The 17367-nt window shown below is 37.3% G+C and overlaps 1 protein-coding gene and 1 long non-coding RNA gene across 4 annotated transcripts in view; one reads left to right on the top strand and one right to left on the bottom strand.

Annotated features, from left to right (window-relative positions):
• Positions 1-17367, bottom strand: part of tbc1d22a (TBC1 domain family, member 22a) — a 164145-nt gene that overhangs the window by 8860 nt on the left and 137918 nt on the right. The window lies entirely within an intron of this gene.
• LOC309497230 overlaps positions 1-17367 on the top strand; it is a 179960-nt gene that overhangs the window by 142116 nt on the left and 20477 nt on the right. The gene's annotated exons all lie outside the window — the stretch shown is intronic.

Raw genomic sequence — 17367 nt, 5'->3', positions numbered from 1 at the left:
AAATCAAGGGCTAATTTAAATTTTTGGGTGAACTATCCCTTTAAGGAGGATTTTCTTCAAAAACGGCATTTATCTTAACGCTATCTGATTGACACAATCCGATTTTGATTGTTCTATTCTCTTGTGTCTTATCTTCGGTTGTGATTAAATTGTGTTTGCTAAGTGACATTAAGTAACTCGTATTATTGTTCTTTAACCTAACAGCATTCAAGCCAAACAGATAATCAAAGGCAGAGCTGCGATTGTGTAAGTTTTGATGTAGACATTTGGACAGATAAACCAGCGTCATGACGACACCTCACTAATGACTGCTGTTGGCAAACAACTTTAGCACAGCAGAGACTGATTACTATATTCACAACGCTGGTGAAGGAATGTTTGCCACCAAGGATTATGTTGAACGGAGACTTCTAGCCCCTCATCTTCTTGCTGAGCCCTCATGAATTTGTAAGAATCGATCAGGGGCTCAAGAACAGCGTCACAGTCACTCTATCAAATGGCAAAGTCGCAGCTCTGCAGATCTTGAGCGTTTGATCCCTGTGTTTTAAACACTCGTGAGACTAACCGGTAGAGAGGTGGTGATTGATTGTGAGGAATTTTGTAAACAGCTTTGTTTATCAAGGCTTCTGCTAGACGGAGAAGCGATAGGTTGAGTCTCGGCATTCGGGTGCGCGGGGAAGTAGCAGAGCTGTAATTACTTCCAGGATATTAAGTCCTTCATGCTTTTCCATGTCTCTTTTCGGATAAATTGTCCCTGCCTCTCGCTGAGCGAGCTTCCTGCAACAACAGTGACACTCTATCATTAAACTGTATTAAAGCACATTTACAGGCAGGAGGGTTGCTCTTGATTCGGGACCTGCACGTATGACGATTAATCATTACCGGCGGGTCTCCTACAGAAGCTCTAGTGTGGACAAAATTACTAGTTCTCTGATGAATGTGCTAGGTTTTCGATTAATCATGAAGAGTTCATTTCACCTAATCCTTCAATGCAACCGTCCTAATAGAGTCAACACTATAACTCAGTAACAAGATGGCAAGGAAAATATCTGCACTACTATAAATCTCTAGAGATGGTTTTTTTTTTTTAATTGCTTGCAAATTCACCTCTGACTAACTGTAATCTTACACTCTACAACACAAAAAAACTAATAATAAACTTGCAGTTGCCCCCAAGAGGAAACAAAATATGACTGTCACTTTGAATTCATTTCAAGTCAAACCAGGCAAACAAAATTAAACTTTCGATCCGCAAACAATTAGATAGTGATTCGCACTCAATTACAGCTTGCTGTGAATGGTTTATATATCCGATATGCATGTAAAATTGGAAGTTAATTGAAAAAGTGCTTGACATTTGCACAGCCGAGAAAAAGCAGCAGACGGACAATGTGGAAAGTAGGATTTTTCTTGCTCTTTAAAACTAAGCTGCAAAAACCCAGAACTGCCTTCGATTGACATCACAGCCATTTGCTCATTGACATATGACCGCCCACATTTCTGTACAAGCACATATTCTGTATTCAGAAACAGGCCCATTATCCAGAGATAGATAACAAGGAGGAAGTTTGTCAATATTCAAACTTGCATTAAGATGAGTTACGTCAGGTATGAAGTCACTAATAGCAAATTACATTGGTTCTTGAGTCACGTTTCTATTTCTAAAGAATTTTCATAGGAATTACAACGTTCCCAAAGCAAATTTGATCTTGAATTCTTGATAAGATTTTTTGGAAACACTTTACAATAAGGTTGATAAGTTAACATTAGTTAATGTATTAACTAACATGATCTAACAATAAGCAATACATTTGTTACTGTATTTATTCATCTTTGCTAATGTTAGTTAATAAAAATACAGCTGTTCATTGTTTGTTCATGTACTGTAAATTCACAGTGCGTTAACTAACGTTAACTAATACAGTCTTTGATTTTAATAACGTATTAGTAAATGTTGTAATTAATATTAAGCTGAAGAAGTATTGTTCATTCTCAGTTCATGTTAACTAAGGTAGTTCATACATATTGAAACTAAATAGCCTATTGTTGCCACAAATTTGTTTTCTGATAATGCACGCTCTGCCTGAAATATCATTGGTGTTGGTTACTGAAATGTTGTTATCATTCTGTTGAAGTTATATGTAAAATTACGCTTTCTAAGTATGTATCTGATATACGGAATATAATCAGTTTGGTGTATGCAAACACCCACCCTCAATCAACTGTTTTGGTGTCCATGTAATTCGCATCCTGCTTGTAATATAACACACTATTATGCACATGCACAATTTGAGAGGTAAGTCAATCATAAGAAGATATATTTATATATAGAAGTCAGTATTCTTTTCTACCCTAAATTGTTGACAGAAAAGTCATTTCTAAGATGACTTTCTCAAGGGCTGTAAACACTGTGGGAAAACTGTTTGAACAGTCACTGTTTTTGCAATTCAGTTTTTGCATTTCACCCTTAAAGGTACAGTACCAAAAACATCCTCTAATAACATACAAACACTTTGGCTTGCATTGCACTAACAAAATCATATAGGAGTTTTCTACAACTAACTTGGCACAGTGGGCAAACATATTTAGTGTTCTGTCAGCACTTGATGGAATGAAGAATCTCAGTGATGCACACACTTGAGAACACGAGTTTAAAAGCTGTATTAGCTCAGAGGTTCGAGCGGTAAGCCAATCAGCCACACGCCCCTAAGAGCCTGCAAAACAAATTAAGAGTTTGTCTGCTCACAGTTATTCACACAGACAGCGAATCCATTTAGTTTCGGCTGTTTGAACCACCTGAGGTGGAACGAGACAAAACATTAGGAGCTGATAGTTGCTGCTTTTTAATTTAGCAGCATAATGAACGTAACAGGCGTGAACCACCCAGCTTCCCCTCTTGAGTTCTTTGCCATTTCTTTTACTTTTATTAATTCAGTAATTTTCGAAAGACAAGAGGGAGGCAAGGATGAAATATTCTTTGCATTTGTTACATTCGTAGATTAGTTATTGAACATTTCCAAATGAAAGTATAAGAAATGTTTCATACAGAACTAGATATGGTGCTTGTCCATGCCAAACTCATCGGCAATATATAAGGGTGTTTTGGATGGTTGCCAGGGTGTTGTGATGTAGTTGTTAAGGCATTCTTTTAAGAGTGTTGCTATGTGGTTACAAGTTGTTCTGGTTGGTTGCCAGGGCAATGTGTCAAGTTATTTTATTCCATACAAGTATTACACAGTTTCAACACTAAGATATAAGAACAAATCCATATATAATTACAGTGAGGAAAATAAGTATTTGAACACCCTGCTATTTTGCAAGTTCTCCCACTTAGAAATCATGGAGGGGTCTGAAATTGTCATCGTAGGTGCATGTCCACTGTGAGAGACATCTATAAAAAATTTAAAAAATCCAGAAATCACAATGTATGTGTTCAATGTACAATGTTCAAATAAGTATTTGAACACCTGAGAAAATCAATGTTAATATTTGGTACAGTAGCCTTTGTTTGCAATTACAGAGGTCAAACGTTTCCTGTAGTTTTTCACCAGGTTTGCACACACTGCAGGAGGGATTTTGGCCCACTCCTCCACACAGATCTTCTCTAGATCAGTCAGGTTTCTGGGCTGTCGCTGAGAAACACGGAGTTTGAGCTCCCTCCAAAGATTCTCTATTGGGTTTAGGTCTGGAGACTGGCTAGGCCACGCCAGAACCTTGATATGCTTCTTACAGAGCCATTCCTTGGTTATCCTGGCTGTGTGCTTCGGGTCATTGTCATGTTGGAAGACCCAGCCTCGACCCATCTTCAATGCTCTAAAACTGAGGGAAGGAGGTTGTTCCCCAAAATCTCGCAATACATGGCCCCGGTCATCCTCTCCTTAATACAGTGCAGTCGCCCTGTCCCATGTGCAGAAAAACACCCCCAAAGCATGATGCTACCACCCCCATGCTTCACAGTAGGGATGGTGTTCTTGGGATGGTACTCATCATTCTTCTTCCTCCAAACACGGTTAGTGGAATTATGACCAAAAAGTTCTATTTTGGTCTCATCTGACCACATGACTTTCTCCCATGACTCCTCGGGATCATCCAAATGGTCATTGGCAAACTTAAGACGGGCCTTGACATGTGCTGGTTTAACCCTCTGAGGTCGGCAAACGCGCCCCCGCGTTTTGCTGGATTTTCTTCACATTGTAGTACAATAAACTTAAATTACTCCGTCATTTATGGTTATACAGAAAAAAGAAATATAAAAAAAGAATCTGTGATATTTCTACTTTTGTATGTGTCCACTTACAATCAAATCAAAACATTGTGCTTTTGTAAAATAAAGAAAATAAACAGGGTGTGCGTTCTGCCTCTCCGTCGCGGTGAACTTTTTTTTCTTGAGCACGTCTATAAACTGAAACAAAACTCAGCGAATACTTGTCACACATTTATGAGCCATACACCTTTATACACATTTAAGTGTGTACTTTTAAATGATCGGATTCAAACTGAAAACAAATATTCTCTGTTTAAGTAATTTGTATAAAACCAACAGGATGTCCAGTATCTCAAACGCTTGCTAATTACTTTTAATGAGTGAAGTGAAGTGAAGTGAAGTGAAGTGAAGTGAAGTACTTTATTGTCATTGTATAAAACAATGAAATTACATTTGCGACATCCCCACAGCGCATTTAAAAGGAAAAGTAAATTTTCATTTAAAAACAAAAAACAACACAAGTAGTTAACAATGCAATTAATAAATAAATGCATGATAAAATAGAATAGTTTATAAATATATTAGTAAGCTTAACAATAATAAATACAATATAAAAGCTAAGAAACTGTCTCATAATAAACATTTCAAATGTATTCATAATATTTGTTAATTGGCATTAATTTAATTCGACCACGCCCACTCGCGCAAAAGTGATTCACATGCAAATCTCCACATGGAACGCGAACGCCCTCGTTACCTCAAACACAAAACACCAACAAACTTCACAAGTCTCTGCTTTTCGTCGAGTTTGGAAGACACGTCTGAGCTTACATTGAATTTACCTCAGAAGAAGAACGCGATTTGAAGACAAGAAAGATGTAAGGTAAGAAATTCTTACTTATTAGTTTATGGTATTGTTGCATAAACTTCACATTGCAGTTGAACTGTTGCTAGATATATGGTGAATATTATACTATTTAGACCCGTGTTTACTGTTAAATACTGTTTGTGGATATCTGCTCAAACATAGATATGTATAACCATAATGTTTAATATTTTGGAGCGCGCGCGATCGCGTTTGAATGTATCATATTTTGGAGCGCGATCACGTTTGAAAGGAAAAATGCTCCAAACATTAGGCTTTATGTTTTTACTATTATCTCATTTCATATCATCATAACGAATGGAAACATTTGAAGTAACATAAGATAATCAATATATTTTTCTCTAGCATTGTTACTGAAATCTTTTGGAAGATTTATAGGCTGCTATTATATAGGTTATTGTTATAATTATTTTATGCAGTACTGCACATAGCTTATGCCTACAAGGCACAACACACATGGTGTTCATTATATTATATATTGTTGGAAACATTTGTGTGTGTGTGTGTGTATTCTGTGAATTTTAAAAAGCAATTTTAACCAGAAAAATCTAAAATGTATTCCCAAAATCGTGCAGGCCTAGTTTCTCTTGATACCAGTATGTTCACTTTTTTTCTTTTCTTTCAGGGACCAGATGCAACTGAGTCCTGCTGACTTCAACATTCACATGAGTCTCTGTACATGATAAAGTGATAAAGTGAAAATCAAACACCTTGGAAATGAAAGGTATGTACAATGTTTTTAGGAATGGCACAAAGGTCTCTGTCTTTGGATCATTGTTTTCAATGTGCTCTTTTGTCATTTGTTGTGTATCTTTGGATTATGTTGTGTTGTAAATAAATCCAAACAATCTAAAAGCCATTCTTTTTTAAATCTCCTCATTCTTTGTGCAAGGTTGCTCAGAATGACAGGGCCTGATCGCTCCTAATAGGGCAGTTAGGGGAGTGTCTTTGTCTTTCTCAGGTGTTGAAGGCTTACATATTCATGAGATGATCACGCCTCTTCGCATAAGGCTTTCTCACACAAAACACGTCTTAGAAATTTTAAATCAATATATTGTCTTATCTGAATGAGCAGTCAGGGTGATTTTCACATAGTTTTGGAGCAAATATTCTAGGCTACGTGATACAATTTTCAAAAGTCTTGTGAAGAAATAATCAGTATGGGTTTCATGGCCTTATTTCAGTGACAATTTTTTTTGGTATTTTCACAAACCACGCATAAATGTCATTATCTCAAAACTACAAACTTTTACATACATGCTGCTGATATATTATTGTAGCAGAGTTTGTGCTAAATACAGTGTAATCAGACTTTAGCCATGACAATGTCACAAGTAACAGAAATAAGCACAAATGTCAGAGCATGTCAGAACACCTCCAGGGCCAGAAAACAGCTCAGACCTCAGAGGGTTAAGCAGGGGAACCTTCCGTGCCATGCATGATTTCAAACCATGACGTCTTAGTGTATTACCATCAGTAACCTTGGAAATGGTGGTCCCAGCTCTTTTCAGGTCATTGACCAGCTCCTCCCGTTTAGTTCTGGGCTGATTTCTCACCTTTCTTAGGATCATTGAGACCCCACGAGGTGAGATCTTGCATGGAGCCCCAGTCCGAGGGAGATTGACAGTCATGTTTAGCTTCTTCCATTTTCTAATGATTGCTCCAACAGTGGACCTTTTTTCACCAAGCTGCTTGGCAATTTCCCCGTAGCCCTTTCCAGCCTTGTGGAGGTGTACAATTTTGTCTCTAGTGTCTTTGGACAGCTCTTTGGTCTTGGCCATGTTAGTAGTTGGATTCTTACTGATTGTATGGGGTGGACAGTAGAGATGCGCGGTTGGCGGTTACAGCCGCGGACTCCGCGGATAAACCGCGGATCGGGCGGATGACGTGACGAAAAATAATATTTTAATTAAATTCGGGCGGGTGGCGGGCGGTTGAACCAAGTCATCAGCAGCGCCTTGCATCGCCCAATCAGCGGATGGCGGGCGGGTGCGGTTTTGAAAATTGGTCAAAAACTTTGGTGCGGATGGATGGCGGATGGATGATGAGTTTTGTGATGCGGTTGCGGATGAAATAATAGCCCATCCGCGCATCTCTAGTGGACAGCTAGATGCAGCTTTATGCAGCTAACGACCTCAAACAGGTGCATCTAATTTAGGATAATAAATGGAGTGGAGGTGGACATTTTAAAGGCAGACTAACAGGTCTTTGAGGGTCAGAATTCTAGCTGATAAGACAGGTGTTCAAATACTTATTTGCAGCTGTATCATACAAATAAATAGTTAGAAAATCATATGTTGTGATTTCTGGATTTTTTTTTTTGATTATGTCTCTCACAGTGGACATGCACCTACGATGACAATTTCAGACCCCTCCATGATTTCCAAGTGGGAGAACTTGCAAAATAGCAGGGTGTTCAAATACTTATTTTCCTCACTGTATGTGAAAAAAGGACAATCTTTTTTTTTTTTTATGAAACATTTATACATTCATTAAGAAGGGACAGTTCTCCCAAAACTTTCAAGAATTTCTGTCATCATTTACTCACTCGTGTTGTTCCAAACTGCATTTCTTCAGTGGAACATAAAAGAAGATATTTTGAGATGTCTCAGTGGAAGTTAATGGCAACCATACCAACATATTTGTTGGTTTGGTTACCAACATTTTTCCAAATATCTTCTGTGTTGTCACACAGGTTTGGAATAATATGAGGGTAAATAAAAAAAAAAGGGGGGGGTGAATTATCCATTTAACAATGAGTAAAAGCATGTTGTGCTTCTAAAAGCATCTCCTTTTGGATTTAGTAGAATGTTGGTAAAACTTTATGTTAGTCCACGATAGTCCACTTTAGACATTCTACTAACTATAAGTAACTTTGCAACTACATGTCAACTAACTGTCAATAGAGTATTAGTAGACTGGATGCTTAATATCTAATAACACTTTATTTTGATGGTCCACCAAAAGATTTTCTACTGACTATAAGTAACATGGCAACTACAAGTCAACTTATTCTACAAACCCGAACCAAAACCTAACAGTCTACTGACAGTCTACTACAGTCTACTAATACTCTAATGAGAGTTAGTTGACATGTAGTTGCAAAGTAACTTATAGTTAGTAGAATGCCTAAAGTGGACTATCGAAATAAAGTGGAACCGAATGTTAATAAAAAGAAAAGAAAAAAAAAGAGCCAATTATTTGATTTAAATGGAAACAACATGTCTTAACAGTATAATGCTACATTTTTTTTTTTTTTTTTTTTTTTTAACACAGCAGATTGGTCTTTATAAATTAAGAAGAGGGGTTTCCTCACAAGGGCGTCATCATATCGGGTGTCTGTGGCATTCAAAAAGTTTGAATCCCCATTGAATCCCACAGCAAGCACAAAGAGCTTGTTGCAATTTTAAATTAGGTTTGAATAAAGCACAGAAATAACCAGATATTGTCAATGTTCATGTCCAGCAAGTGCAAATGACAAGCTATTAATAAGCACAACTAATGAAGCCTGTATGAAGGTGTTCATCATATAGAGGGGAATAATCTTATTTCATGGACAGCGTAATATATAGACCTCTTTTTAATTAAGCCTCACATTTGCGTATGGTGGACATAATAATTGCACATAACTCCATGTTTTCCGCTTCATGTGCTGTAGAGATAGCAGCGGTCTGCCCTGGGGTCTAGCACTAAGGCTTCGGCGGTTACTTGTGCAGTCAACACTCTTCCAAAGATAGCTGGCATGCGCGCACACACATTAAAACGCTGCTTTGTGATTCAACTAGCTCCCTTTCTGCCGTAAACTCCATTTAAATCAACCCATTAAAACTCCAAAGTGGAAGATTGATTTCTCCGATTCCTCCTTCCATCCACGCATAAACACGTTATCAGAGCTCACACTCGACTGCGTCTCAGCGGTTAGAGAGAACTCTTTGAACTGCCATGTTAAAGTTTTGAATTGCCATGTTTGACGTGCAAGTGAGACTGCAAAACTTAATAGCGATAGAGTGAGCTCATGTGATGTGTGTGTTTATTTTGAGTTGACTGCAATGAAGGTTATGACTGTCTATGTCCTGAAAACAGGAAGCATGAGTGAACAAGAGGTTAGGATAACTGATTTGGACAAAAAGTCCAGCTCCAACTGGAAGAAGAGCCAAGCTCTGTTCCAAAACCTTGTGAACAGCCTAACTAAACAGTATTTTGAAGGTATCATCCTCAATGCAAAGGCTGTTCCAAAAGGCAGACAGTAACATTACTAACATTCCTGTGTCTAAAATCTAAGGTTGAGTCGCACATTTTCACAGCGGAGAAGGCAATCCCAGAATGCTTTGCAGCAAACAAAGTGAGAAAAAGAGAAAAAAGCCACTGCCCCATGTAGCCTCACTTTTACTTCGATTTACAATTGATTTCAATAGAGTTTGATCAATTAATTCCAATCCAGACACAAACATTTTGTAAAATAGTCATAGGCCCTTCTGATTTTTTATTCACATTATTTTATGATCTATTTAAACTTAATAATCAAAAAGGATCAATTGTACTCCAATAATTGAGATACTGTAACTGGGAAAAAAGTGTCCCTATCAACCTGAATTCACCCAATATACTTTCAGACATTCTGTGTTTGTTTGAATTTTTATAGATTCTGTTTTAATGATTTAATATAAATGTATGATCAAAAACAGTGGTAATCAAATTAATGCATAAAACAGCTTAATTAATCTTTTAAAACACAATCAAATGAAAATCAAATAATTCCTTTCATTTTTGGCAAACAAAGTGCGGCACTACAGAGGTTTAATGTTTAAATGGAAATTAAAATGGAAAATTATGTGATATTCTTTAAAAAAATACATGTTTTAATAAACTTATTGTTATTACTTTCTACACTATATTATATAAAAGTAATATATTTATGTCATAATATTTTGGTGGGTTGTAGTGAAGACCTTTGAGTTTCTGTGCAGTTATGACTATAGTTTTTATCAATTAAAATGTTGACCATTTCTAGAGAGGAAGTTAATGTAGAGCATCCTCATATAGTGTTGTTGTGGTTTAATATTCAAAGACACTAGTCTATATCTAGTGATTTAATAGTCTATACTTGTCTATGCACTAGTGATTTGCTTAAATGTACAGCCCTACTTTTGATTTATCCATTCAAAATTTTGCCAAATTCCTTGACATTCCGCCTATACAGTCAATTCTATTTTTTAAGTCCGGATTCCGCGATTCCATTCTGTTCCGTTCCGTTCTGTTATAATAAACATCTCTCTTGCATTCTGAAATGAGGTATCTTAGGGTAGAGTGATTTATGCTTTTAGAACGTGTTTTGCGGAAAACAACGATTTCTGTGTGATATGGTCCTTTTGAACAGGGAGTGCGGAAATTGTTATCTATAAATTTAAAAAACAAAAACATATATTTTGGTATTCTAGTAGGCATTTGAGACAACGGGGCTCCAAAAAGCGAAACAAAATCCCATCGATAAAGAGTAAATTGGTAATCACAGACAAAAGAGGGAAGAGGTTCTCGGGCCGTTAGCTGCACCAAAGGCTTTCTCATTACATGATAAACAAACCCCTAATGAGAGCTCATTTGCTGCATATTGCCCTTACTAAATGGCATCAGGGGTTGACATTTGGCTGTCTGTAACCTGCCGTGCCACTCCGCAGGGAAGACGCATGCAGCTCATAGCCAAAGTTCAACTGTACATGGCCTTGCCCTCTCTTTTTTATTCAGATCTATACTAGCATCACTGTGAATTTTAGTAAAAAAAACGTCATTAGTATCAGCAGTAAAATGGAGTGAATAAGAGCAGCTTAGAGCACAGATAGCGGCATCCATTATGTCTCCACGCTCACTTATCCAAGCATTAGAGCTTCTCATCTAAACACACTAGCATCCAATTTATTTGCTCTCATTATTTATTTTTTGCTTTCAAAAAGAATCATCTGCTTGAGAGCGGTCTAAACTGGAGCTCTTGAAGAGATGCAGTACACATTGATACTTATGGAGGACTCAATAAACTACTGAGTACAAACCAAAGGGTGAAGGTTTGGCTAGTTAGAGTGGTCCTTTCTCCATACTACACATTTGGATGAAATGCATTTTGTTACAGCAACAATTTTTGTATATATTTTTTTGTATTAACTAGATGTTTTACCAATGGCCAATTTATTGGATGGCTTGGTGTAAAATGGTCTTGTATATTTGAGGCTCACAGTTCCGTTGTCAGATGCTCAATTGTTGTCAGCGCATCATTTTCTTGTGGCTCAAAAAATGATGAGTCACGTGACATTTACAGCTTAGGTGACGGACTTAAAACAACAACAACAACAACAACAACAACAACTAAGTGTCCATAAGCAAAGATATACTTCCAGGGAGACATACTCCAGCTAAACAACTGACCTTTTTGGGAATGATCCTTACCTTTAATGGTTTCCCTTTAAAAATTCAGTTCCTTAACATTTTTTTTTTGTTGCATTCACCTCCCTAAGAACCCTGTTGTGAAATATTAAGATGATTTTGAATTTAAAAAATGTTAAATTGTATAGAATTACACAGATTAGTTGTAAGAAACATGCTTGCAAGTTGAACATGCATACCCTTCCACATTTCTCACATTATTACAGTTTATTCGCAATAGTTTAGAAAATGGTAATACAATATGACAAGAACTCAGAGTTACCAAATCAGTTGGTATTTCACTGGTTTTGGCCATCTTTCTGTTAGACTGTCTCACAAATGAATTAGGTTGAATAGCTGTCAGCTACCAATTACCAAGAAATGCTTAATTTTGTTCAGTCTGTGGTGTAAAAAGGTTGCATTAGCAATTAGAGAAAAACACTTAAGACTTAACACATGGTTAGGTCAAAGTGTCTGAAATTTTGGTCCTACATTTTTATACATTTTACTGGTAGTCCACTGTATAAAGAATTTTTGGATATAATATGTGACAGTTTACTTTATTTTGCTATCCTCACTTACGTAAATGAACTTTAGTGTCCTGCACCCACTAGTAAAAACATATAAAAACTTATATCTGGTGTCTGAATAATTTTTGGTTTGACTGTGTCTAGTCAAAACCTGTACCATTTCTCAATAAGAACAGTTCCTGCTTCCCAACACCTAGAGGTGAGACAACAATATATAATTACGTACATTATGAGGAGTGCAGGAAGGTTAAAAGCGGGTCAGATTGGTTCATACAGCAGGTTTTCATGAGGTCGCTGTGGTATAGTCATTTTAACCTTTTTTCTGTCCCAGTAAAGATTTTCCCCCTGCTTCAATACTCATTAATTGCCCTCCTGCCAAGAATAGAAGCCATTACGAACGCCTAGAAATACCAGGGGGTCAGACAAAAGTCACAGTGAAACATAAGACACACCTACTCTTTCTGACACGTTAATAAACCTGCAAGAGAATCCACATTATTTATACTGTTATGTCACATTCTGCTCATTATTTACTCATCCTCATCTCATTTCAAACTTGTATGACTGACTGACTTCTGTGGAGTACTAAAGGCGAATATTCAGATTCATATTCATATTCAGAAGCCTCTCCATACAATGAAAGTGAGCTAATAAATGACCTGATCTTCATTGCGTTTGAGTACTTCGCCTGCCAAGATGCATCAATGTTTGGTTTTGAGACATGCGCGAACCAATGAAGTTTGATATAATTGCCATTTAACCTGATGCAAAGTACCTTGATATTTGACTGTATGCAAGTGCAACTAAAAGTTCAATTTAGCAAAGTGAAAGATTTTTTTATTTTAAATTTTTTTTTGTCATTAATTAAGTTCGATGGATTTCATATGGACTAATATTTATGACGTGTTATAATTTTTAAATAAGCCTCGGAAGACTATAAATCACAGTAAACATCTCCTTTTGTGTTCCATACAAGAAAGTAAGTCACATTTTTTGGGGTGAACAATTCCTTTCAATAAGCATTATTTAACGACAGCAACAATTTATTTTGGATTGTGCTTAATTAAGGATTTATACAATTCCTGATTTCCTCATTTTCAAGAGCCATTAACTGTTACGCTCATTAAGAAAGCTTCATTAGAAACCAACCCTCAATCTCTCTTGAAATTCATTCCCTAGTCTTGCTGTCTGCAAGATATACTTGAAAAATCACAAAAAAATTCCCACCCAGCAATCCATCTCTCTGCAATTAGCATTCTCCTCAAGAACAGCATGTGTACAGCTTCTGAGAAAATATGGGTCTTTAAGTATTTCTTGGAGGCCGGTCCTAATGAGAATACTTTCCAAAATAAAAATGCCTTTTTTTTATGTTTAGAAAGATACGATACGAAGGGGTAAATGGAGTGAAAGAAAGATAGAGCAGAAGCCAGAGGCCATATTTAAGATGAATACTGCACACTCATGCAATCTACTGCTATGAAAGACCTGCATCCCAAAAGACAAGTCTAATTTTCACAGTTTGATATGCTGGGATAGAATTATAACTCAATCTTATCTGAATGGAGACTTATTTAATTCTTTACATAAGGTCTTTCCTTCAATCTAAATCTCTCCCAATGAATCTTCAATTATCTTTATAAGAAGAATCAAAGACATTTTCAAATTTAACCCACTGTGGAAGTGCACTCAACGAATTTTCTTCAAAAAGTCTTCAAAAACCATTGTCTCGATTCTATGACAATGGGTTATGAATCTTTATTTAATGAGCGTTTAAGGTGTTTTTTATGTTAACTGGTAGCCTGACATCGTCATATTCAGATTCTAGTCAGAATGTGAGTCTGATACTGCTCCATTGGGCTGTGATTATGGGGCGTGTTTCAACCGAACCAGGAAAGAAAATGCCTCTGCACTCAATTGGATAGACCTACAACCAATCAGAGCAACGGAGTAAGTGACGTATGTTCTTCATTCATCTTTCCGATCCAAAAATAACTTGATCGCGGTTCTCTGTTCCTCTTTTAAAATGAATGCGCTGTCGATATCTTCTGTAACAGACGCGATGGCGGAATCTACACGTTTCATAAACAAAGTTTGAGAGGAGCACGTTCAAATAATCAATCCAATCAACTTGTCATCAAACAATTACCATGTCTACCCTATCAGCATGAAAGGAAGCATATATTTATTCACTCTGTCAACTCACCTAACATTCCTTGACAGTTTTCAACATCCCTCCACTCATTCTTGGCTTGTTCTTCCACAGCCAGGAATACGGGGGTATACTTTGGGTTCAGGCCGAATACCGAGCCTGGAGCCCTCTCCTCGGACAGCACGCCAAATATGCATTTAGTCTATCTGACTTATTTGTAAGTGTGAACTTGTGAAATCTCAATTCTCCAGCGGCAGTCATCTTTGTTGTAAACGAATTCAACCCAAGCGCTCGTTGGTGACGTGGATGATTACGTTACTGTTGATCATCTGTCCATCATCGTATAAAGCCCGCCCTGACAATTTGATTGGTCCGAACAGCTCTGGTTCGAGCATAGTTGCTCCACAACGGATCAAGTCCAGACCGAACTTCCCGACCTACAAATGTAGTGGGCGGGGCTAAGTTCGGCTGGCATCCAGGCTAGTTAACTGGTACTATTCACATGTTTCTCAGCATTACATAAGACTGCATTCATTCATTGCAGAAAAGGCAACCCCAGAATGCACAGCAACAGCAGGTAAACTGTATAAACTGTGTTTAAGAGAATATTCGCCAAGGCGGCCATTTTTTGTGTATAATTCCTTTGAGTCGTCTTGTGCTTAAATGGTAGCCTGGCTAACGTCAGACCTCGTCTCATTGAGACGTGGTCTGGGAACCACATGTTCATTTTCTCGTATTTGAGGCGTGGTTTACGAATGCCCAGAGCCGTTTATTGGGCGCTACGAATGTCTATCAAATGCGCCTGTACGTAGCTCATAGCCAATCGTTTCAATTATACCAGATGACGTATGTAGAGCGACAGAAATTCGACGTGGAAGAAGACGAAATAAACTTGCGTTCTAAACTACTTACAACATCGAAAGGCTGCATCTAAGGCTGCATCGAAAGGTAACATCGCGTCTGATGCCATGTTGGATCCATAGATATAAACAAACTGCTTCGGTGTGTCGCATAGACGTAGTCATCGTCTTGCTGCTCCCTCCCCGTTCTGTGATTGGTTCCCTTTTTGAGGGAAAAATCTGGTCCATGGTGTCCAGGCTGCCTAGCAGCGTGAATAAAATCGCGCTGCGCTCAAGGCAGCATGGGGAAACCCAGGCTACTTAAATGGTTTAAAACCACTTGAGTGTTTAAACTGGCAAGACTTAAAAATGTGCAAATGATAAACTTTTGTGACAAAGCAACACTGTTCTGCTTGGACCAGTGACACTTTCATCACGTTCGGTTCACCGGACAATCCTTCTTGTCGAGCCCTGAACAACCTCAAAGAAAAAAGCCACTCAAGATAGTGGAAAAAATACAAACTATTTTACCCAGGATTTTTTTTTTTTTTTTTTTGTGTTCCATGTATAATTGATGCACCTAAATTAACTTTTTACAGAGACAAGTGAATATTCCAGTTAGCTGAAAACCGAAACTGAAAATGTACTTTATATAATAATCAAATAAGTAATCAAATGTAATAATTAAATCACAAAAATTTTACTCAAATAAAAATGGCACATAATGTGGTTTTCATATCTATAATTATGTTTCTACTCTAATTCATTGTTGACATACCAGTTCAAACAGTGTCTGTAATAAAAACTATAATGAACAGGTTAAGTAACAGTATAATGATTTTTGTGTGCATATATTTAGAAAAATTTGTATTTTTTCTAGCTAACTAATGAGCTATGACATCTACAGTAATCTGTTACACCGCATTAAAGAGTGTCAAAAACTAAATAAAAAAAGTGAAATTTGTGATCAAATTGAAAGGAGTGTTATCCATCCATCCATCCATCCATCCATCCATCCATCCATCCATCCATCCATCCATCCATCCATCCATCCATCCATCCATCCATCCATCCATCCATCCATCCATCCATCCATCCATCCATCCATCCATTCAAAATAAAGATATTAATGGCTCAATTTAAAAAAAAAAAAAAAAAAAAAAAAAAAAAAGGTCAGAAACAGCAAAAAAAGAGAGAGAAGAAGACAGCTATTTTGGACAAATATTTTCAGTTGCTAAACATGAGGCATCACTATATTTATTTTTAATAGCCTATAGTTTTGTTATCTTAGCAACATGCTAACACCAATCACTCATGTGACGTGAGCAGCGTATGGAGAGCGTTCTAAATCAGGAAACTTTATTTGGAAAAAAAGCTAGCAAATTGTTTTAAGACTTGCTAGTGTGGAGGATCTGCAAGGAACTGTAGGGGTACTGTTTGTCTAGGGCAACTTGACCAGAGTCGATTGCAGTGAAGGAGGTGAAACCGCAGGTTAGGGCGCACCAAAGTCAACTTCTTTGCCACAGATCTCCCATAACACCACTATACCTCTAACTGGTCTATGGCATGACAGTCTTGCAGGGCACGATAGGCTATCGCATATCAACGGTCATGTGTGTGAAAACAAATCAGCAAAAAAGGGAAAGGAATATACAGTGAAACAAAAGGATAAGGAGACAGAATATGAGAAATAATCTCTCTGCTGACACATGGCAAAGGCGGGTGAAGACTGAGGCCCGGGGCTGTTGTCTGAATGCCAAACAGCAGCCGTGTGCTGCAGAGCTGGTGCAGGGGATAATTCGGAATCACTGAGCACTGTAAACACAATAAATCAACCGCCCCACAACACACTGCTGATACACACCACTGACTCGCTGCATATTCAACAACACACACACTGAGCAGTCTATTCACTCCACAGAGATGCAAGTCTAAAGCGAAGGCAAAGATTTAGAAAGAAAAAAGTAGTATTTGGATTTCTGGATTGAGAATGCTGTTCAGACCCATTTTTATTTTTGTAACATGATGTAAATCATGAAATAGAATATTCAATTTCTGATTGAAATAGAATATTTGAAAAGTAGGACGAGGCTTGATTATTAGGAAATTGATAAGGAACTGATTAGTTGGCAGAAGTGGGTGTTCCATCGCTGAATGAAAGTTTGCAGTGTGTTAAGTTTGTAAATCAACCAGTTCATAAATAAAATACATTTCTAATATTTACTGGTAGCTAATGATTCAATCATAGTGATTTTTTTTCCTTCAAAAATTCCCCCTTTGTAATCCACAGGAAAAAAACATCAATCATCATATACATTTGTAGTAAATGCTGACAGAATTGTGGATGA

This window comes from Leuciscus leuciscus (assembly GCF_965113295.1).
Source record: "Leuciscus leuciscus genome assembly, chromosome: 4".
NCBI lineage: Eukaryota > Metazoa > Chordata > Actinopteri > Cypriniformes > Leuciscidae > Leuciscus > Leuciscus leuciscus.
Note: the sequence above shows the minus strand (reverse complement) of the source record. Positions and strands in the feature narration are given on the sequence as shown.